Below are 24,063 nucleotides of genomic sequence, written 5' to 3' on the forward strand. Positions count from 1 at the left end.
AGAGAAGAAGAAGGGGACCAAGGACCCAGCCCTGGGGCACTCCCACATTGATAGGTTAGCAAGACGAGGAGGAACAAGCCAAGGAGACTGGCAGGATACGGCCAGCAAGGCAGAAGGAAAACCAGAAAAGACAGTGATGTCATGGAAGTCAAGCGAAGAAGGTTCTTCGGGGAAGAAGGACTGATCAACTATGGAAAGCATCTCCGTTTGGCCAAGCAAGAGGAGGGCTGAGAATTCTCGGTGGACTTCAGCAACCTCAGGGCCTTGATCACAGCCATCTCGGGGGGCGGAAGCTTGATGGGAGTGGATTCAAGAGAGAAGGGGGAGGAGGGAGATTGTCCGCGGGAGATGTAGACAAGCCTCGTGAAGAGTCGTGCTGTAGAGAAGAGTAAGGAAGTGGGGCAGTCACTGGAACCGTGTGGGGGGTGTTTCGAGGGGGTCCTTAGCATGGGAAGGAGTACTCACTGGTTGTTGGAGTTCACTTGTCCGTATTCACCGGCATGTCTTGGCCTGGCAGCCAGCCGTCCTCAGAGAAGCCAGAGGGCGAGGGAAGGGAAGTCGTCAGCAGGTCTGAGCAGAACAGACTAGGGAAAGCCCTGGACAGCCTTTAAGGGACCTGGACTTAGAACCTCTGTGCTTAGCAAAGGAGAGAGTGTCTCCGAGTGTGGGAAACAGAGCCATGAGCTGTCGCTGTTCCAAGTGGCCCCCGTGGTGACTGCGGCCTCCTTTGCCAACCTTGGAGGATCTGGCTTCAGTTACGCTAAAATGGGCGTGGGGGTCCCCTTCCAGAAACATTGCCTATTGCACAGAAGGAAGAGGAAAAGAACTTCCTACAGATACGGTGAGGATGGCTAAGCCCCAGGGAGAGCTTGAACGCAGTGGGAAAACGGACATAAACATTCAGGCCTCAGTTCCACGAAGTCTTTCCTAGGTCCCGGGTAAGAAGTCCCCTCAGGCTCAGAACACGGTGTGGTACGGGGCTCGCCGCTTAGCTCCATGTTTTTGTTGTGATGGCTTCGGATACGTGGCTGAGTTTTCCTGGCCTCCGTGTACAGTTCGGATGTGAATTTCTTTCCGCTTGTCTGGTCTTCAAGGCACCGCCCAAGTGTTCCCTGTTGGGCGGAGCCTGCTCTGAGCCCCTTCTCAGGCGAGATGAATCCTTTTCTTCTCAAATTACCATAACCACTTTTTCTCCTTGGGCCTCAGTTTCTCACCCGCTTCATCTCGATGTAATAAGACCAGGATTCCCCTCGTTGGGGTTTTGCCAGGATTACAGAAGCTGATACACATGTGAAGCACCTCACACAGCGCCCGGCACGTGGTCGGTGCCCAGTACGCCCTTGGTACTTGTCTCTCTTCTCGAGGGATGCGACCATGCCTTTAGCTTTGCGCCGCTAATTCATAGCAGCAGGTCTGGCATAGTATACTAGGTGCTTAATAAGTTTTTGTGTGAATAAACCAGGTTTCTGAATCAAAGTCGGTTCCTGTTCTGTGCTTTCGTATATGGAGAGCCCTTTTAACATCTTACTTACTTATTCCTGTGTACCAGTTCATGTGGTTAAGGACGAAGGTTCTAGAGCCTGTTCACCTGGTTCATATCATTGCTTTGCCACTTATTCGCTTATTAACCTATCAGCGCCTCGGCTTCCTCGACTAGAAAGTGAGAAAGAACTATGGGAAGTTAAACAGAGTTCCTGAATGCTCAAGGGTTAACTACACTTACTATTAATCTTCTTGTTAAGTACATGGTTTATTGAACACCTCTGATGTTTCAGGGAATGTGCTAGACCATCGAGATGCAAAGAGGACTAAAGCTTAGTCCCTGCTCTCAAGTCAGCTTGTACAGAGGCCAGTAGAGGAACAGAGAGTCTCTCCTGCCCTTTCCCATGCTCCCTCCCCGTGAACTTTCTGAAAAGGTTGGCATTTATACTCTTCCCTTTCTCACCCCAATGAGGTCGGGTGAGAGGGAATGGAAAGGACCCCTTTCTAGCTCGTGCTCGTAACAGAGAACCTCGCAGAGATGGTGAGAAGGGAGCCATACTTAAATGATTGAGGTCAAGGGCAGGGAGCTGGAGGATGAAGACCTCTATGCCTCTGTCTCTGAGGAAACCAATAAAGCCATTGAAGCTTGGCCATTTCCCCCAAGCAGTTAATGCGAACAGTAGAATTCAGAGTTCCGGTGTTCCTCTGGAGCTGAATTTGGCAGGTGATAAGCAGCTTGTAAAAGGGCTTATTATTTGAGCAGAGCTTTGGCTGCCTGACTTTTCAAGTTGATTATTTATTTTGCGTGTTGTATAACAGAGCATTGGGCAACGCTCAGAAGAGGCCTTCTGGGTCAGAGAGTAGGGACTTTTCTGGCTCTCCCTTCCCAACAGAACCAGATTCTAGCTGCAGAGTGAGGGGCAAGCTTACAGATGAGCCCAGGCCGTGGCTTTTGGAGAGCCCTTAGCCACCAGACCAGCCTTCTTAATCAACAGGGGCTGGACACATCCAAGTTTTCCTTAAGTCCTAGTTCAAGAAAAAAAATGGGCACGTGTAATTTCTCCAACTTACACTGATCATGCGACCTTGCCTTTGACAGATACGCTTTTCAAGACCAACTTTTGGTCATCGGCTAGAGGCCATCATACGTGGGGTCCCCGTCATCTCAGGGAGGACATGTTCTGAAAGGTAGAGCTTTCTGCGGGTCCTGGTGAAAAATGGCCAAGAGGTCTTCCCTCCTCCGTGAGGGGGGTGCCAAGGCGAAATCGTCCCCAGCCCTTTTGGTTCAAGCTTTAAAGCCTTGTGCCTCTCAGCCTATGCTAGCTAACCCTGCTGGTTTGTTGGCATCTCGAGGATTTAGAAGCACAGAATGAGGGAAGTTTCTGGTCTTTCTATTCTAAACTGTAAAAAGTGGATGGAACCTGGTCCCTCAAGGGATTGAGATGGTCTTGACAAAGAGAAACTTGGTTGTGTCTTTTTTTTCCCCTCACTTTTCTCTTATTTGGTTTTGATGGCAGCCCGAATCCGTGAGGAAGTTCTGATGTAGAGGCTCTAAGCCAGCTTTGTGTCCAGTGATAGTAGGAAAATGGGAAGTGGCAGGAGGTAATGGGTGCCCAGGAAGAGAGTTCATGAGCTATCGAACGAATTTTGGGTGTCTTAGGGTATTTTGCAGACTGGTTGGCCCTTTCCTGTCATGTAGCATCGGGAGCCCATGAACTTGAAGGGCACCATGGCAGAGAAAAAGACAGCTGAAAGCCCGCGCACCTTCATTGCCTCATCCCAGAGGGGATTCCCGTCACGTCTGCCTGCATTTCAGTGACAGGAACTCATCACCTAACCCTGACCTAACTGCAGGGGAGACTGGGATATGGGGCAGCTGGCCATGGCCTCCGTGGCATTCCCCGGGTCCCAGATGACCATTAACTTCCCATTCCACTCAGGGAATGTAGGAGTGATGCTTATGTTCTAATTCTGTAACGGACTGAGCAGCGATCACTGAAGCCCCTCTTCCATGTGGCAGAGGGCTCGTTTTCTCCCGGGAGAGGAGTCAGGGCAGACATACTCCCGTTTCTCCTTTACTGTCCTTTTCCCCCCTCGTCCCTCAAAACAAAACACCCATGCTCCCTTCTGCTTCTGTCCCTGAAGTCCCACTCCATGTGAACAGAAGAGGAGCCTCCGGGTCAAACACCTCTGGCCCCCATCCTGGGTTCTGATTCTGCCTGGAGTTGTGGGAGCATCAGAGAAGAAAGTACGAGAGAGTTGTTCTTGGTCAAGTTGATCTCCCAAGGCCAGGGGAGGCCGTTCGTGTCTGCGGTGGTCCTAATGCCTCAGGCTTGATTCAGCTCCGTTTAATTTACAGTGAGTGCTCTGACTGGATCAGCTGAGCAGACTCCCCCAGTGTCCATGAGTATCACCGGGTGAAGGAAGGTGGTCCTTCTCCCAGGAGGAGGGTGACTGGTGGAGCCATGTGCAGATTTCTTGCTGGAAGTGAAGACCAAACTCCCAGAAAGACCTAAGAGGTAAAAAGCGGTTGAAGTGGTTGGCTGTTCCTGATCTGATGCAGTGTTTACCTGAACCATAACCACTGGAGTATACTAGAGAGAGAGAGAGAGAGAGAGAGAGAGAGAGAGAGTGTGTGTATGTATATGTATGCATATATGTATGTATATAAAATATATAAGTGCTATTAAATTCTGTATGTGTCTAGTTTTCTTGAATCGGGGTGAGACTCACCCAGATGTTAGTTCATAAAAATAAACCACATCGGCTTTGTAGAATCACCTCCAAACTCATTATGGTTGAAACACTTCCAGGATCTGCGTACAGCAGTCATTTGGGTTGGAGTTTCCCATTTAAATTTATTTCACGCAGTTCAACCTTATGTCCTTTTTAATGTGTTCTTAATTGTGTCTCAGTTATTTCATTATGTCATCTGTAAATCTAGTTGTGAAAACATCGTTTGAGGGTGGCTGTTTACACTTCCCTTTTCTTTTGCTATAGCACGATTTTGATTCTTCAATTTGACACTTTCATTTCTTCCTCTTCCTGTTTCATATCTCAGCTATGATCACTTTCCTCCGTAAGATCCCTCCTCCTCCCCAACATCAAATCCCAAGATTTCCCCCTTTTCTATATCTCTGGTTGGAGATTTTACGTATGATTTCTAGTAAAACTTTGAAGTGGTGGAAGAGGTTTAACTTTTAGCCAGTTGGACTCTTTGAGACTTATGTGATCACTCCAAGGACTTCAAAGAAATTCACCTTAAAACCTAAAATATTCTACTGTGATATTTCATTTGTCTTCTTCAAGTATTTGGAAACTAGGTGGGGATGAGTTTTACCTTTCCTGATTGACAAATGTCAAATCAAGGTTCAGAGATGACCAATAACATTTCCACTATGATCATCCTGCTGGTTGTGGGGATGTCCAGCCCCACATCACGAAATGATGACCTGTGGATTCTATTATTTCCAGCTTGGGCTAACAAAGATACCGGACAGGCTGAGGGAGACTTCTTTGCATCCTGTGGGGGTTAATGGTCTGGCAGAGGCAGAATTCTGGGGTTAGAAGTCCCCAGAGGGCAGGGGCCCCAGCATCTAGGCCATCCTCCTTTTTTATCCTGCGCATGGCTGGGCCTTTGGGGCCTGGCCCAGCTCTCCCAGTAATACCTGGTGGTAATCCTTGCCTACAGAGGAAGTGGACATGGTAGGGATTTCGCTGTGAATAACGAACATTTTCAAGGGTTGGTCCTTCAAGTAAGTGATGGCTGAGGCTGGGAGAGAGAACAGCTTTCCCTGCAGCTTGTCAAATGAAGCAATGGCTATGAGAGTGGTTTCTAAATCGTGAAAATATGGAACATACGATGGCTATTGCTATCGCCTTGTAAATTGCACCAGTCGCTTTTCTCCCAAGATTTTTAGGAAAGATCTCAAGTATTGCTACAGTTAAAAACTTCAAAAATCACCTTGTTTGGCTTACGTCTGACAAGTGTTTTTTTTTTTTCTTCTTGAAGGTAGAACCCATGGCTTATTTTTCATTTCCCCCCAACTTCGTTGAGGTATAATTGGTATCCCAAAAAAAAAAAAACCCATTGCAAATAATGAATATATAAAATTTGGTGAGTTATAGACGGACCTCGAAGATGTTATCCTAAGTGAAATAAGCTGGTCAAAGGACAGATGCTGCGCAATTCCTTACACACGAGGTGTCTAAAATAGTCAAAGGTATAGAGACAGACAATAGGGTGGTGTTATTAGGAGATGGGGGGGCGCAGGGATGGAGGGTTGTCGCTCAATGGGCATAAAGTTCCAGTTATACAAGAGGAGTAAAGTTCCAGGTAGCTGCTGTAGGGCGTAGTGCCCAACATTAACAATAGGGTATTGTGCACTTAATTGATTAGTGCATTTTTTTTTTAACACCATTGGGTTTCCCTAAGGATCTGCCTAAGCTTGAGAAATCACCTTTTTCTTTTTTTTTTCATTTTTAAAAAAAAATTTACTTTCTTTTCAGTGGAACAGAATTCATTGTTTATGCACCACACCCAGTGTTCCATGCAATCCGTGCCCTCCACAATACCCACCACCAGGCTCCCCCAACCTCCCACCCCCCGCCCCTTCAAAACCCTCAGATTGTTTTTCAGAGTCCATAGTCTCTCATGGTTCGTCTCCTCCTCCAATTTCTCTCAACTCCCTTCTCCTCTCCATCTCCCCATGTCCTCCATGTTATTTCTTAACGCTCAGCGCCTCGCGGTTCTGGGAACAATGCAGAGAAGCTCCTCTGTTGGAAGTTAGAGCAGATCTCCCAAGTCAGTGTTGCCCCTGCTTTGTCAGCACTGGATTTTTCTGAAAGAAGACTTTGGCATGGCCTCATGTTTATTCTTAGCTATTCTTCCCAATTTTCTGTCACTCAGAGCTGACTGAGCCAGGGAGTTGGTGTGGGGACAGGGAACTTTGAGGCCTGGCATGATCCCAGGGAGATACTCAATAGCACAACATTTAACCCTAGGCCAGGCGTCTGGCACCTTCTGTCCTCTGGTAATTTGCCCCGGTTGTGGAAGGAGAAAATAGCTACAAACTCCCTCAAACAGAGATAGCATTAAAGCCACACATTTTATTCCCTAGGCCTTTTCTAGTGGCTTGCTTATAATGGCAGCTAGCTCTGAAGAGGTCTGTAACCTGGTTTCCCAGCCGTACAGATTAGAAGCAACAGGAAGAGATGTTGCAGTGGGGGATGGGTGGGGTGGGGAGAAGGTCAGACTGACAGGGGCAGGGCCCACTGAAGGCCTGACATCCTGAAAAGGGACGGAAAAACAAAATGGTTTAACGCAGTACAGGATGTCGCTTCTGATTACCCTGGGTTAGCCGGAAAAAAGATTTGAGAGTTAAGAGATCTGGGAATCACGTAATATATACGCATGTATTTTGTGTCATCAAAAATACTCTTTAAAAGATCTGCAGTTTAAAGGATAAGATTCCCTTATCTGCACAAATCCAGTTGTTTCTGACTCCTCCCTGGCTCACCTCAACCAGAATTAGGAGGTTATTTACTGTAGTGACATTATAATGCTTTTTTTTAGAGGAAGGATCTGGGCGTACTGAGAGGGACTGAGACTAACACGCATTTTGTGAGAGAGATTCGGGCACTGAGGCAGAGTCATTCATTCTGCTTTGGTCCACATAGAGGTGTCCCCTTCTAGACATCTAGACATGAAGGAGGCATCGCAGCCTCCTTCAACTGCCCAGAGGAGTTTTCTCACATTTTTGTGATTGGCCCAGGATCACACCTGTGATCCTCCCAGGAAGCCCGAGCTGTGTGGGAGCGCCTGGGGTCCCCAACAGGAAGTGACTTCAGTCCTTAAGTCTGCTGCCTGCCAGCTCGGTTGTTGTTGCCTGGGTTCACTGTGCCGAGGAACCGGCCCAGCCTAGTTGTCACCCGCTCCGAGTCAGAGAGCGGGGCAGGGCACAGAGGCTGCTGGCGTGGACGTCCCGCCCTGGCTGCCTGGCACAGCCGGGCGCTCTCGCACCAGCTGCCCTGAATTCGCAGGCCTTGGGTGGGAGGCGATGCTGCTGGTTGGGCCGGGGCTTTCGGTGGCAATCACCACCCCTCACCCCGCCGCCCTCCCCACCCCCACCTTTAGCTGATCATTTAAGAGTCTGGCCTCACACCTGTGCCAGCAGGAAGGTCTGTTTGGCTCGCTGTTCTCCCCGAGCCCCCGTCCCACGACAGAGTGTGCCTGACTTGGCTCAAAGCTGGGAAGAAACAGTGAGGCCGCCGAGCCCATAAAGCAGTCAGGAACCTGTCTCACTTAGCCCTTGGGATTGTAATACCTTGGCTCTGCCGGTTGCTGCCCTTCCCTGTTTCTGTGTTCTGGCCCTTAAGGTGCTTCCATGAGGGCTGGTTGCTAATTGGGAACCGTACTGCACCCGCCTTCTGTGGGCGATGATTCTTAGGGCAGGGTACAACTGCTAAGCAGGGAGCTAAAACATGATGGAGCCCTGGGCCAGGACTTGGGCCGCTGGCGCTCTGGTCCCGCATTAGCCGTGGACTGCTGTGTGATCTCAGATCTCTGAGCCACCTGCCCCAGCAGGAGGGGGTGACGGTTCTAGGAGAGGCTCTCTGAGCTCTAAGTATGAAACCTTCCATCCTCTTTACTGTTCAGACAGACAGAAACCTCTTGGTCCTTCCCTGAGAGCGTCTTCTCAGATCTCACTGCATCACAGCTGGGCTCATCTCCCGATGCCCCCGGGATTAAAATTCTAGATGGGGCTATGCTAACTGGTCATCCTGAATTCCATATGGCAGTTCCAAAGACAAAACCCCCAGCACTTACGCTTCTCTAAACAAGCTTTCCTTAGTCCCAGGGTAGCCTGCAAGAGAAATCGATTAATAACTACTTCCCCCAAAGCGAGGCTCCCGGGAAGGGGAACATGGGTACCCAGGGCAAAAGAGAAGACGCTAGTATGCCGTTTTGCAGTCTGTAACAAGGGCCTTAAAAATAACCCTGTGAATTCAGTTCTAGGAATTTCATGTTGAGGAAATGGTCAGAGATGTTCAAGAAAACATACATACAAGAATGTTCTCGGCAACAGCTTTGTAATAGCAATGTCTTGGAAACAGCAGGAATATTGACCAGTGGGGAAGTAGTACTATCCCTAAATGAAACAGTACGTAGCCATCAGTATGATGGTTTGGCACATAGGCACGTAGAATGGTGATGATGAGGATGATGATGGCAGCGACCAGCTTTTATTGATCACTTCCTATTTGTTGGGGACTCCCAAACCGCTTTACTTAAATTCTCTCTTCCTTGCAACACTTGGGTAATTTATGTAGTCTAGTAGTATCTCATTTTATTTAGTGAGTAGTATCTCATTTTGCAGATGAGAAAACTGAGGTTCAGAAAGATCCTGTAACTTACCCAGGCAACAGAGCGGGAGCCTGACTCTAGGCTTGGATACTTGAATTTCCAGAAAGGCTGTTAATAGTACTAATATTTAGGTGGTGGGAGTAGAGTGCTTCTTCTTTTCTACTTTATATTTTCCTTTAAGGTCGAAGTGTTATAAAAGAAACTTATCAATATTGCAATCTGAGAACAAGAGGAACTGCTGCCACATATTCCTGCCACACAGGGATACGCTGACTTCTAGTGGAAGTGTCCAGGAATGAGATTAGGGCCAAGAGTCTTGAAGCAGGAAATACTAAATCGTTTTCTTGGGCTCAGCTTCTTGGGCTCCCTGATGAGTCTAGGTTTTTCCTAAGAACACTGCCACCTAACTATAGACTGGCCAGCAGCTGCCTTGGTCTGGATTCCTTGCTTCCAAACAAGTGGGATCTGACTGAGGACGGGGACGGCATGTGGACAGTGACAAAGGGTGGGAACTGCCTGCTTTCTGAGTGTTCCTTTTTTTTTTTAAGATTTAAAAAAAAATTTATTTGAGAGAGTGTGTGAGCACACAAGCAGGGGAGGGGCAGAGGCAGAGGGCGAAGCAGACTCCCCACTGAGCAGGGAGCCCGACATGGGGCTCGATCCCGGGACCCTGAGATCATGACCCGAGCCGAAGGCAGACGCCTCAGTGACCAAGCCACCCAGGCACCCCCGCTTTCTGAATCTTCTGCTCAAACTGTCTCCCTAAATTCTTGTGTTTCTCTCGGCTTGCCTGAGAGCCGTACATCAGGCAGCAGGAGCACTGATTTGGCATTTCTGTATGCTTAGCTGCCACCTCTGCTTCCGTGCCAGGGGTCGGGTAGCCTCCTTCCGGCTCTGGGTAGGCAACATCCTTGGTTAGTCCAGGAGGACTTGTGGCTCCCGGTGGGTCACTGTGACTTCGTCCTGTTTCCAGAAGAATATCAGCTGCATCCCCTTCCACCGAGTCTCAGCCAGTCTCTTCCCCAGACTTGGATCTTTTGAGGGAAGATGAGGCAAGAAAACACAGCAGACCCAGTGTGAACCTTCTCCAGGCCCAGGAAAGCCTATTCAAGAGCCCTGCCTTCCCAAGAACAAATCAGTATATGGAAGAAAGACACTTGGGGAATTTGCCCCAAGGTTAACTGCGAGACCTGGAAATGAAACCGAGCTCTCCTGCTTCTTAGCCCCCCTGTGCTGCCTATATTTAGCTGAGCTGCCCCAAGCCTTGTCCACCTTGTCTGAGAGCCAAAGGAGGCCCGCAGTGCGCTCATAAACATCACCGTGCTTGCCAGCTCATGCCTGCCAAGCATTTCCATGTTGGTTTTAAAATGCGAGCCTCCCCTTGCCCCCAGCTCCCAGGGCCCGCAGGGAATACACACCAGGGGATCAACAGCTCGAGTTTTCCCCCCAAGGCCGAGTGATTGCAGCCAAATGGCCTAAAATGAAAGGCGCATCTCTCACTGCTTCGTTTTGGCAGGACTCAGCGAACGACTCCCTCTCAGACCCACTGTTCCTGGTCACAGGGCTTTGAGTGCGTTGACCTACTTTCCCCCCCTTCAGAGGGAAGACAAAACCCAATAAATGCCTCCAGCGAGTACTCTCACTTTCAGGAATGTCGATTTTGTCTTCTGGCCCCCCCGTCGTTTATCACCGTGCTCTAAGCACTTTGAGCATGAGAGTGTCAGCACCCTGAGTGTTGCTTAGTGCCCCCATTTTACAGCTGTGTTTTTAGAGGTAGTGTGCCCCCCCTTGTCACAGGGTTGGGGGGCAGAGCCTGCCTTCCCCTACCACAGCTCATTGTTAAGTGGCACGAACTGCACTGAAGTTACTTCTGCTTCAGAAGCTTCTGGAAATGAGAAGGTGGGGGTTCTGATTGTCTCCACCTTATACCATAAGCCTGGACTCGTAATGGACTGAGAGACATCCAGCTGGAGACCCCAGGCTTGACTCTTTAATATATACATCTTTGGTGTGGGCCTCCGGAAAAGGTCTTGGGGGCTCAACTCTTTAGTCACCTCGACAGGCAGAGCCCCTCTTTGGACAGTGTGTACGGGGGACTCTCAGATACCCACAGGGAGATTTTCAGTGGCAAATTGATCATTCTAGGCTCTTCACCCTTCCCAGTCCTCATGCTCTTGCTCACCTCCTCTGGCCGTCAGCTAGTATCAGCTTGGAATATACGTACTCGTTTTAATGTCAAACTGAGAAAAGTTAATTGGAGGCATTAATCAGCCAGGGTTCCGAGGAAGGGCATGGATGGGTCACATCATGTCTCCCAGGGTGCCTTTTGGATCATCAGCTGGCTGTAATAACCTGCCCCGTCCGTTCTCCATGACCACGGTGAGTGAGTGTATCTTAGTTAGCGCCGCTATCCCTGGGGGTCCTTTGTCGCCCCTCTTCCCCCTCATCCTCCTGTGTGCAGAGCAGATAATAAGCTGCCTGCCTTCTAGCATCATATCACGTTTCATTTATATCCGGGTAACTTGGGGTCTTAAAAAAAGGTTCTGGGTCTCTTTTACCAGCTCCAAAATCATATGCTCTCAGGCCAGCTGGGCCAGGGTTGGGGTGAGCACACCCCCGGCCCCCGAGAGCTGAGCAGGCAGCAGGTGGCATGACAGGGCATGGCTGCGGACGGCTGTCCGGCATCTCTACTTCTAGGGGGCCTTCCAGACGTGTGGCCCTAAAGGGGCTGTCCCCCTCCCGGTCATCCAGGTGGGAGGCAGCACAAGAGTGAATAACCACGGGAGCTCCACCTTCCCAGACCCAGAAAGAGGAGGAGGCAGGCAGGACAAGGCTGAGGATGAACTGCGGGCAGCGGATATAAAGGGTGACATTGCTAAGGAGATGAACAATGGGGGGGGGCGCAATTGTGAAGGTTATTACCTTAATGCAGATCTCCGAGTTGCCCCAGGACCCTGAAGTGAGAAGAGCCCAACTGGCAGAGCGGAGAGAAGGCTTCGGCACCTGGAGGTGGCTGGCAGAGCTGCCGTGCCGCGCTGTCCTAGAAAACGTCCCGTCGGGAGGGACATCATCTTTGTCCACGCACTCTCACAGGGCTGTCAGCAGCCGCCTGTGGCTTGTGGGCGCTTGAAATGTGACTAGTGTGGCTGAGGCCCTCGATTTTTAATGTAATTTTCTTGAATGACTTTAAATGCCCTGAGCCACACGTGGTTGGTGGTTATCCCACCCCAGACGGGGAGAGGCGGTGGGGCTCCAGAATGACAGGGGCAGGGACCCGGGCGACCGGAAGCCAGCTGCCACCGCAGCTCCTGGCATTCGTTCCCGGTTGGCTCTGACTACCTCTGCAGCCTGAGATGAGTTACCTAACCTCTGTGAGCCTGGATCTCCCCCCACACCCTGCCCCGGGAGATGGAGAGCAGAGCAGTGCCAAGGCGATGCCTTGGTGTCAGGGTGTCGTGAGGTTTACCCCCATCTTATTTCCCTGTGCCTTGGCCCCACTCACCGAACACCAAAAAACCAACCCTACTTTGCCAGAGCCTCGAGGCAGGAGGTTAATGGCCTGTGCCCCGATTGACTCCCTTGAGCGCCCCAGCAAAAGATCCATTATTTGTTTTTGGAACTTTATTGTGTCTGAGCTTCGAATGAAATGAGATTTTAAAATGAAAGAAAAGATGAAAGAGTCAAGGTCAGAATAACAACATGAAAAAAATCACGGGCCCCACATCCATTGAGCAGGCCTTTATTTACTGACTCTATGCTGAGATACTGGTGCTTACACGCACAGACTCTTGGCTTATGTCCACTAACTTCCTAGCTGTGTGACCTTGGGCAGGTTACCTGCCCTCTCTGTCTCTATTTCCTTATTTGTCAACAGGGCATAATAATAGTGCTGCTCTTTCAGGTTGTTGTAAAGAACCAAGGCATGTAAAGCACTTGTGGAATTACTTGATAAATACTGGCTGATGGCATTGCTATATACTGGTACCACGATTGGGGCACTTTAAAGGGACCCCGGTGGCAGCATGCGGGGCAAGACTGGGGACAGAACTACTGGCTAAGAGATGGTTGTGGTGTTCCAGGCACGAGATGATGAGCTCCTGGGGCTGGAAGCCCTATTGCAGGGATGGAGAGGTGGGGAACAGCACCGGAGATGTTAAGGCATCCCATTGGCTGATGAAGAGGGGATAGAGGATGCAGAAGGAGGACCCCTTTGGAGAGCGGGCATCTATGCAGTCCTTTCAGGACGCGTTGGGTTTACGTAAGGCAGTCTGGTAGTGGTTCTGGAACTCAGGGAAGCAAGAGGTTAGGACTGGGGGGGTACAAATGCAGGAGACCTTAGAACTCTGTGTCAGGCCCTCTTACTTCTCTTTCTCCACTTCCTTCCAACGTGATTCCTGGCGCTTTCTACATCCCCTGTAGGCTGGTGAATTTCATTGTCAAACTCATGTCTTTAGCCCTGACATCCTGACTGAGGTCTAGACTTCTGTATACAGCCAGCTACTTAGGACCACCAGCTGGAAGACTGACACACATCTCAAATTTAATATGTCCAAACCCCTGTTCTTAAATCCATCCCCACCCCCCTCACTCCTCACTCAGTCTTCCAGTGGCAGCGAATGGCACCCGCCACCTATCCAGTTGCTTAAGCCCCCAAACCTGGGGGTCGCACGCTCTGGTTGTTTCGCAGGCATCCCTTCCTCTGCCCACCCCTTTAGAATCTCCTTTTACTCTTCAGGCCCTCCTTGAAGGGACGCTAAGACCGTACCTCTCCCGTGATCTCCACAACCCCCATCTGTCCCCTAGCTCATTCATTCCTCAGACATTCACCGAGCACCCGCTAGGTATTGTGCTGGGTGCTAGAGAGTCAGTCAGAGCAAGGCAAACAGAGTCACTGCTCTCGTGGAATTTCTATTTGAGGGGTGGGGAAGATGTGTAATAAGCCAATAAATGAAACATAATTTCGGATGACAGTAAGGGAGCTAATAAAACAGGGTGACGGGATGAGACACTGACCAAGGTCAGGGCCTACTTAGGATGATCAGGGAAGGGCTCTCTGAGGCGCTGACACTGAAGCTGAGACGTGGATAATGGGAGAACATTTTGGACAGGTGCAGAGTCCCTCAAGAGGGAACAAATTCTAGGCACCTAGCAGGATGGGCTAAGATTAGAGATTTAGGCAAAGGCTCTATCTTATTAGGTCAAAGCAAAGAGCTTGCATATTATACACAGCATAACTGAAAGCTCTTGGAGGGTTTTGAAGCAGGGAGATGGATATGACATGAGTCACATTTTTTAAAAAGTTGGCTCCGACTGTTGTGTGCAGAATGGCCTGTACAAGCTGGGAGACCAGGGACGAGACTGTTCCCTTGATCCAGGAGGTAACAGCAGTGGCTGGGGTGACATGGGAGGCCAGGGACAAGGAGAGAAGGACAGAGAGACGAGCAGGTTAATTGGGAATAAGACTGGTGGAATTTGCAGGATGAGGGCTGGGAGAGGACGGAGAGAAAGGAATCAAAGGTCCCAGCACAGTACCTAGCAGGTGAATGACATGAGCCAGGAGACGGATGGGGGTTGTTGAGGCCATGGAAAAGGTGTGGTCTTAGCATCACTTCAAGGAGAGCCTGAAGAGTAAAAAGGAGATTCTAAAGGGGTGGGCAGAGGAAGGGATGCCTGCAAAAGCGACTTGAAGAAAAAACCAGAGCGGTAGGAGGAGGAACAGGGAAGTGTGATTACAGAAGGCAGTCCTGCTTCCCTCTCCAGAAGTAACCAATGCTAACAGATGGGTGGGTATCCTTCCAAATCATCTTCTATATATTTACATACATTCACAAATGTTTATATTAAATGCATATGTAGTTTTTGGGTTTTTATATAAATGAGCTCATAGTATATGCATTATTCTATCGCTTGCTTTCTTAAAAAAAAAATAACAGCTTTATTGAGCCATAATTCACATGCTATACAATTCCCACATTTAAAGTGTACAATTCAGTGGTTTTTTAGTATATTCACAGATACGTGTGACGACCGCCACAGTCCATTTTTAGAATGTTTCCATTGCCTCGGAAGGAAACCCTGTCTCCTTTAGAGTGATCACTGTTTTATCACCAGCCCCCTCCCCCCCACTGGAAGCAACCACTGATCTCCTTGCTGTTTCTACAGATTTGCCTGTTCTGGGATTTCATATAAATGGGAGCACATGGTCTTTCATGACCAGCTTCCTTCACTGAGCACCGTGTTTTCAAGGTTCCTTTACGTTGTAGCATAAATTGGAATGTCCTCCTTTTTATTGCCAAATAATATTCTATCGCATGTATAGACCACATTGTGTTTAGCCACTCACCAGTTGGTAGACACCAGGTTGTTTCCTACTTTTGGCTATTATGAGTCACGTCGTTACAGACACTTGATGACAAGTTTTTGTATGGACAGCCATTCTCATGTCCCGAGTGTCTACCAAGGAGCGGAATTGCCAGGCCATGTGATAACTCTATGGTTGACATTTTGAAGAATGTCTGGACTGTCTTCCGAAGTCCCCTTAACCTCCAATCATTTTATACCCCACCAGCAGTCTCTGAATGTCCCAGCTGCTCCATGTCATCACACATGCTTGTCAGTGTCTACCTTTTTGATTATAGCCATGCTGGGGGGGTGTGATATCACTTACTTCGCTGTGTAACACGCCTTGGATGGTTTTCCATATTGGCGTGTATCGCTTTCTTGTGCACTGAGCTGCTATGTAATATTTCATGGAGACCATTTTTGAGACGATCCTGTCTATACCACTGTGCTTTGTCCTCCCCCAGGGCTCAGCAGCCTGAAGATGGGAACGGTGCTGGTGGCTGACTGCATCGATCTGGATTGGGAAGTTGTGTGGCAGGTAAGGCAGGAGGAGGAGGCGAAGAACGGTGTTGCTGGTTCATGGTGAGAGAGAGTGTCCTTGAAGTGAGTTACCAACCCTAGCACATATCGGTCCTAGTAAGTGACAGTAAAAAAGAACTGTGCTATCGACTACAGCGTATGCTAGACCCTAAAAGCAGGTTTTGCAGGAGAGCGGAGAGCTTGTTTTTTGTCCTGTTTTGCACTTACCCATCTTGAGTTCCTTCCTTCCTTCCTCCCTCCCTTCTTCCTTTCATTTCCTCCCATCCTCCCCTCCTTTCTCTTTTCTTCCTTCCTTTCTAAAATGGCATCGTTCATGGCCTTGTCTTCTCAGATGATTCAGAACACAATATGGCCTTGCTTTGTGACTCAGGGTCGCCATTCTGACCATCTGCTTCTGCCCTGGACCTCCGAGGCATGTAGGAATAGGTCTTTCTCCATTAAATGGGCCTCAGATATCTGTGCTTTTGAAATTCCATCTGCTCCAGCTTCCAGCTTTTACTCTGCGATCAGCATTATTCTAGGTTCTTCGAATACACAGGCTTTTGACCAGGGACTGAGCCCACACATCTCCTGTGAAGTTTCTGGGTTTCATTATAGCAATTTTACTTGCTGTTTAGATGTTGTTGTTATTGTGTTTTTTCTTTAATCTTTTAGACTTGTGGTTACATTATGGTAGAGGTTATGAGGAATCTGATCTCCAGGGAAGGGCTGGTGCCTCTTTAATTTGATACAAGCTATTTTGGGTGGGCTAGTTTTCTAGCATTGAAGACTTTAAATGAGTAAGTTTGTGTTCGCCTCCCCCACATTCTTTTTAATGGTAGGGACCTGCCCTGTTTAATACAGCAACCGCTAGCTACTTGTGGCTTTTACAACTCAAACAGAAATTAAATGAGTAAATCAAATTACCAATTCCGTGCCTCCGAAGTACCGGCCCACATTTCAAGTTCTCAGTAGTCACATGTGGCAAGGGGCTCCACTCCCGGAGAAATCAAATATAGAACATTTCCATCATCACAGAGAGTCCCATTGGACAGCAGTGGTCTTGTCTTCAAGCCAATGTCTCGGGTTTCACCTTCCCAGACTGGAGAGTCTCCTGCTTTTAGTTGCAGCCTCACTCGTCCCACTCTGCATTACCCCCCTAACCTCCTGCCTCTGATCGGGTCACCTGGCCTTTGTCAGCACACTAGTCTCCTGTTGTTGCTGGAACACATTCCCACAAACTACGTGGCTCAGAATAACACAGATCTATGATCTTAATGGTCTGGCTATCAGAAGTCTACAGTCAGCCTTTTCCCAGCTTCTGGAGGTCGCCGGCCTGCATTCCCTGGCTCATGCCCCCCTCCTCCATCTTCAGAACCAGTGCAGGCTGTCTTCAAATCTCTCTCACACTCTCTGACCTCTGCTTCCAGAGTCACATGGCCTTCTCGGGCTCTCCCCTTCCTGCCTCTCTCTTAGATGAACTCTATCATGAGGCCCACTTGGATAAGCCAGGACCATCTCCCCATCTCAGTATCCTTGACATAACCACACCTGCGAAGTCCCTTTTATTATGTAAGGTAACCTGTTGGCTGATGCTAAGGATTGGGACGTTGGACATTTGGTGGCGAGTGTCATGATTTTCAGCCCGCCATAATGGGCAGTGGTCTCCAGCCTCCATCTTGTTTTCCTTGAGGAGCAGGGCTGCACAGAATGTGCCACACACTGGTGTCCTAAGGTTTTACACAAAGGGAGGAGAATGTGTTAAAACCGTATTTTCTGCCACCATCCTGTCTGGAGATACCAAATTTTGGTGCTTCTGACTCCTCAAAATAATGATCCTGTGAATATAGTGGCATAGGAGTATCTTATAGGCAAGACAGATCCCCAGCTAACTCCATGTCCTGTCAGAGTGTTTGCCCCACTCTAACACATGCTCTCTTTTAGGGCTGATCTCTGCCAGCCTTTCTCCTCTCTGTCTGTCTCTTTCTGTCTCCCTCTGTCTCTTTCTTGCGTGCATGTGCATACACACACACACCCCAAAAAACCTGGGAGCTTGATATATTAACCAAGGCAAAGCCACCTGAGCTTCTTTGCCCAGAAACGGGGGGCAGATGAAAGCCTGAGTCATTCCAAGAAACAACAGCAGAAACCAGTGCAAAATCGGTCTCCTATTTTCAGTCCGGACAAGACGGCACAGACTCATTTCTCCTTGCTTCTCCCCGCTAAGTATAACTATAAATCCTAGAAATAATTCAAGAGGCAACCAAAGAAAAATTCCAAAAGGCATAAAGAGGAAGGCAGAATGGTTAGGGACCCCAGGACTGGAGAAACATGCTAGTAGCGAGGTACCTTATGACTTCCTGCCCAGCAGAAGAGGGTGAACCAGGCCTAGCATTTCCCAAACCCCAGCTTAGCAACAGGAGGTGGCTTAGGTAGGCAGCTTCCTCCTCGGGACTGAATGTGAGGCCTTCTGACACCAAGCAGCCAGGGGAAGTGTTCTTTCCCACCAGGCCTGACTCTTCTCCCTTACCACAAGATACGGTACGGCCAGGCCATCAAGGGCAAATCTGACCACAAGAAGTACTCCGGCCCAGGAAGCCTGTCAGTGCCCCTGGGCTTGAGAGCGCTCTCTCCCCGTAAGAGATACCAGGATGGTATATAGCACAGGCAAGGGAGGTTGCACTAGAGCAAGCAAAACTGGGGAAGATTCATTGTTTCCACAGACTCAAGACTCACTTTTTCCACTCGTAGGCCTCAGGCAGCCCAGCCCTATGGAGCACCTTGGGCTCCCTTAGGTGGCCCCAGCTCGGACCCGTGGGGGCGCCATCAGCACCGCATTAACAAGCAGACCAAATCAGCATGGCAGAGGCTCTGGAAAGGAAGGCCAGGACCTGCGTGCTAAACCTGCAATGGCTGCCCACTAAAATAAAAAGATTTCAATAGTCTCCTGACATAATAGCCAAAATACAATGAAAAATCACCTCTCATACTAAGACTTGGAAAATCATGATTTGAATAAGGAAAGACAGTCAACTGACATCAACAGCGAGCTGAATCAAAAGACAAAATTATCTGACGGGGATTTTAAAGCAGCCATCACGCAGGTGCTTCAGTAAACAATCGCAAAGTCTCTTGAAATAAATGAAAAAGTGGAAAAATCTCAGCAAAGAGAAACCAGTTATAAAAAAGGACTAAATGGAAATTATAAAACTGAAAAAAATATATACAGTAACAGAAATAAAAAAAAAAACAAAAACAGAAACTTGCCGGAACCATAGTCTAGTGAGATGACAGAGGATAGAATCAGAGAGCTTGAGGACATTTCAACAACATTTACTCAGTCTGAACAGCAGAGAGAAAATAGACTGGTAAAATAATAGAGCCTCTGAGACCTGTGGGAAATAACAAGACATCCGACATGTATATTGTCAGAGTTCCAGATGGATAGCAGATCCAGAGAAAGTACCAAAAAACAAACAAACAAATAAATAAAAGCAAACTACAGGCCAGTATCCCTCATGAACGTGGACACAAAAACCCTCAACAAAATATTAGCAGAGGGGACACCTGGGTGGCTCTGTTGGTTAAGCATCTGCCTTTGGCTCAGGTTGTGATCTCGGGGTCCTGGAATCAAGTCCCACATCGGTCTCCCTGCTCAGTGGGGAGTCTGCTTCTCCCCCTCCTTCTGCCCCCCCCTTGCTTGTATTCTGTCTCTCTGTCTCTCTCTCTCAAATAAATAAAATATTAGCAAAATGAATCCAACAATGTATAAAAAAATTACATGCCATGACCAAGTGGGATTTATTCAAGGTATGCAAGGCTGGCTCACTATTTTAAAATCATTCGGTAAAGTCCACCATATCAAAAATGAAAGAACAATCATATGGCCATATCAATTAACACAGAAAAAAAATTTGACAAAATTCAACATTTATGACAAAAACTCGTACACTAGGAAGAGAAGGGAACTTCCCTGACCTCATAAAGAAGATCTCTGGGATGCCTGGATGTCTCAGTCAGTTAAGTGTCCCATTCATGATTTTGGCTTAGGTCATGATCTCAGGTTCATGAGATCAAGCCCCGAATCCAGCTCCATGCTCAGCTCAGTGTGATTCTCTCTGTCCCTCTGCCTATCCCCAGCCCCTGCTCTCACTCTCACTCTTTCTCTCTTAAAAAAAAAAAAAAATCTTTAAAAAACCCTGACAGTTAACATTATACTTAGTGGTGAAAGACTGAATACTTCGCCTCTTAAGACTGGAATAAGGCAAGCTTGTCTGCTCTTATCACTTCTATTCAACATTGTACTGAAAGTTCTAGCCAGCACAGCAGGCAAGAAAAAGGAATAAAAGACATACGGATTGGAAAGAATGAAGTAAAACTGTCTCTGTTTGTAGAAGACTTGATTGTCTACATAAAAAATGACAGGGAATATAAAAAAAAAAACCTCTTCTGGAACTAATAATTGAATCCAGCCAGGTCATCTGATGCAAGATCAACACATAAACATCAGTCACACTTCTGTATACTAACGATGTAGAAATCCAAATGAGAAGCCACAACACTATTTATAATTGCTCCAATGGAAATGAAATTTTTAGGTATAAAACTTAACAAAAAATGTACAAAGCATGACATGTTTCATCTGTATCCTGAATGTTATAAAACACTGATGAAAGAACCCAAAGAAGACATTAATAATTTGAGAGACTTACTATGTTTATGAATTAGAAGACTCAACATAGTAAAGATGTTAGTTTTGCCCAAATTGATCTATAGGTCAATGGAATCCCTCTCAACCTCCCAGCAGGGATTTCTGTAGACATAGATGGGCTTATTATAAAATTTATATGGAAAGACGAAGGACCTACAGTAGCTAAAATGATGTTTATAAAGAATAAATGGGGGGCATCTGGGGGCTCAGTGAAGCATCTGCCTTCAGCTCAGGTCATGATCTCAGGGTCCTGGGATCGAGTCCCACACCAGGTTTCCTGCTCAGTGGGGAGTCTGCTTCTCTCTCTCCCTCTGCCCCTCTCTGTTCTTGTCCTCCCTCTCAAATACATACATATATACATACATAAAATCTTTCTAAAATGAATAAACTGGGGAGACATTACTCTTTCCAATGTAAAGGCTTACTATATAGCTACAGTAATCAAGACAGTGTCGTAATAGTGGAGGGTAGACACATAGATCAGTGGAACAGAATGGAGCACCCAGAAATAAACCCAAATGTGCTCAACTGAATTTTGACAAAAATAAAAGCAATTTCACTGAAGGAAGGCTAGACTTTCAACAAAAAGTGCAGGAGCAATTGACATCCATGGGCATCAAACAAATAAAACCTTGACCCAAACATCGCGCCTTATACAAACAATGAATTCAGAAGGGATCACAGACTTAAAGTGTAAAGCTATAAAACTTGTAGGCAAAAATCAATCAAACAAACAAACAAAAAAACCACACAGGAGAAAGTCATGACCTAGGGCTCAGCAAAGGGTTCTTAGGCTTAACACTATAATCATGATCCATAAAAGGAAAAAAGTATAATTGAACTTTATCCAAAATTGGAAGTTTTGCTCTATGAAAGATCAAGCTATAGACTAGAGAAAGTATTTGCAAACTATGTATCTGACCAAGGATTTGTATCTAGAATATATAAAGAGCTCTCAAAACTCAGAGCAGGTAGAAAATGGACAGGGAGTGCTGGGGTGGCTCAGTCAGTTAAGTGTCTGGCTCTTGGTTTCGGCTCAGGTCATGATCTTAGGGTTCTGGGCTTGAGCCCCATGTTGGCTCCACGCTCAGTGGGGAATCTGATTGAGGAGTCTCTCCCTCTCCCTCTGACCCTTTTCCCACTCATGCTCTCTCTCTAAAATAACTAAAGAAATATTTTTAAAAAACGGGCAAAAGATATAAATAAATATTTCACTAAAGAGGAGATACAGATGGCAAATAACACATGAAAAGATGTTCAGCATCACTAGCCATCAGGAAAATGCAAATCAAAACCACCATGAGATACTACTACACATCTATCAGAATGGCTAAAATAAAAAGTAGTGACAACACCAAATGCTGGTGAGGATGTCAAGAAACTGGGTATCTCATACATGTATTCTTTTTTTTTTTAAAGGATTTTATTTATTTATTTGAGAGAGAGAGAGAGACCATGGTGGGGGGTGCAGAGGGAGAAGCAGACTCTCTGCTGAGTGGGGGAGCCTGATGAAGACTCGATCCCAGGACCCTGAGATTATGACCTAAGCTAAAGTCAGATGCTTAACAGACTGAAGCCCCCAGGCGCCCCTACATGTGTCCTTCAACATATTAATAGTTAAATAATATGTGGTACATCATTCTATGCCCTGGAATACTGTTCAGCAATAAAAAGAAGTGGGGCATGGCTCACACAATCCCTTGAATGAATCTCCTGGGAATTTTACCGAGTAAGGAAAAAGCCATCTTAAAAAGTTACATACCGTATGATTTTATATATGTGTATTTATATATGTGTGTGTGTGTGTGTGTGTGTGTGTGTGTGTGTGTATGTATATATAAAATACTCTTGAAATGACAAAAAATATAGGGATGGGGACATGGATGGTGGCTGCCAGGGGTTAGGGAATGGGACAAGTAGGAGGTGGGTATGGCTATAAATAGTAGCAGGAAGGATCCTTGTGGTGATGGTACAGTTCTCTACTTCCTTGGTGGATCTATGAACCTACACACGGTAGAATGGCATAGAACTAAATACATAGGCACAAACAAATGATCACAAGTAACACTGGGGAAATCTGCGCAAGATCGTTCGGTTGTAGCAATGTCTTTATCTTGGTTGTGACATTATACTATGGTTTTATAAGATGCTACCACTAAGGGAAACTGGGTAAAGGATACACAGCATCCCACTGTATTATTTCTTCCAATTGCATGTGAATTTACAGTGATCTCAAAATAAAAAATTTAGTTAAAAAAAAAAAAAAAAGACGGTAATGACAGAAAACTAGGGCCTTGAATGTGTTTCCAGAAGCTGAATTAAGGCATCTGGCTCATTGTGTGGGCATTAAACTAATTGGCCATCTGGCGGCCAGACTGGCTAGTTAGACAAAAGCAGTGAGGCCCCACACCTGGGTATGCAGAGCTTTAAGTGGGCCTCTAATAATCCAGAGAGGTATTGTTCACCTTCTGGAAATTGTCAGTAACCAAATTTAATTGAAAATCACTTTCATGAAGGAGCGAACATTTGCTATATAAATCTTCATTAGCAGAGGGAGGCACTAGGAAACCAAAATATGGGATCTCAGCCTGGTCCCCCCCTCCCCCAGCCCTTCCAAAGTCGGAATCACTGGCCTGATCACTGCTTGTGGAGCCAGTGTACAAGGCCCAAGTGGGCCTGTAAGGTAACTCCGAATAGCGAAAAGCTACCCCCAACCCTTGTCAGTCAGTCGGTTGGCTCTGACCCCAGAAGAAACACTGAGGGGGAATGAGAGACTGTGGGTGATTGGCTACAAACCACATTTCATGGCTAGCCATCACCTCCAAATACAGGCTTTGCCTTCTCCGTAGATTCAACACCTTCCTTGGGGGGGCTCAGAGGGCCATCTTCATCTTTTCCCCAAAGGCCTTTTCATGCCCATTCTTCAGACCTGGAGCATCTTGAGCTTATCACTTGACTTTTTATTTTATTTTAAAATTTTATCTATTTATTTGTCAGAGAGAGAGAGAGTGAGAGAGAGAGTGCATGCACACACGAGCAGAGCGAGCAGGAGGCAGAGGAAGAAGCAGGCTCCTGTCTGAGCAGGGATCTGGGTGTGGGACTTGATCCTAGGACTGTGGGATCGTGACCTGAACAGAAGGCAGATGCCTAACTGAATGAGCTACCCAGACACCTCTTGACTTTCTTTTTAGAAGGTAAACTTGATTTTGCATAGAACTAAATAGTGGGGAAAGTATCCCTTAATTTAGTTTTTAGATTAATATATAGGAAGTTTGAATTATTGGTATGTACATTTCTCCAGATTTTTACACAGGTATAGATTCGTGTAATCACCACTACAATCAGGATACAGAACAGTTCCTTCTTCCCCCCAAAGTTCCCTTTGTTGTAATACACCCTCATCCCCAAACCCTGGCAACCACTGATGTGTTTCTCCGTCGCTGTAGTTTTATTTTTTTGAGAATGTCGTGTACATGGAAACAAACAGGAGGTAACCTTGAAACTAGCTTCTTACACCCAGCAAATGTCTTTGAGATTCATCAAGTTGTTAGATCTGTCAAAGTTGATGTAAGCACATTTTTAAATTGAAGAATTGCTCCCTGATTTTATTCAGATTAGTTCTCTAAGCAGGCTTTGTAATAGT

The 24,063-nt window shown here is 47.1% G+C and overlaps 1 long non-coding RNA gene across 2 annotated transcripts in view; it reads left to right on the forward strand.

Moving 5' to 3' along the window:
• LOC116582740 overlaps positions 1 to 24,063 on the forward strand; it is a 38,996-nt gene that overhangs the window by 12,968 nt on the left and 1,965 nt on the right. For both annotated transcript variants that reach the window (XR_004282507.1, XR_004282506.1), the window contains exons 5-6: positions 3,842 to 4,001; positions 15,655 to 15,728. This is a non-coding gene — a long non-coding RNA (uncharacterized LOC116582740). The remainder of the gene's footprint in view (positions 1 to 3,841; positions 4,002 to 15,654; positions 15,729 to 24,063) is intronic.

Source organism: Mustela erminea, chromosome X (assembly GCF_009829155.1).
Source record: "Mustela erminea isolate mMusErm1 chromosome X, mMusErm1.Pri, whole genome shotgun sequence".
Classification (NCBI taxonomy): domain Eukaryota; kingdom Metazoa; phylum Chordata; class Mammalia; order Carnivora; family Mustelidae; genus Mustela; species Mustela erminea.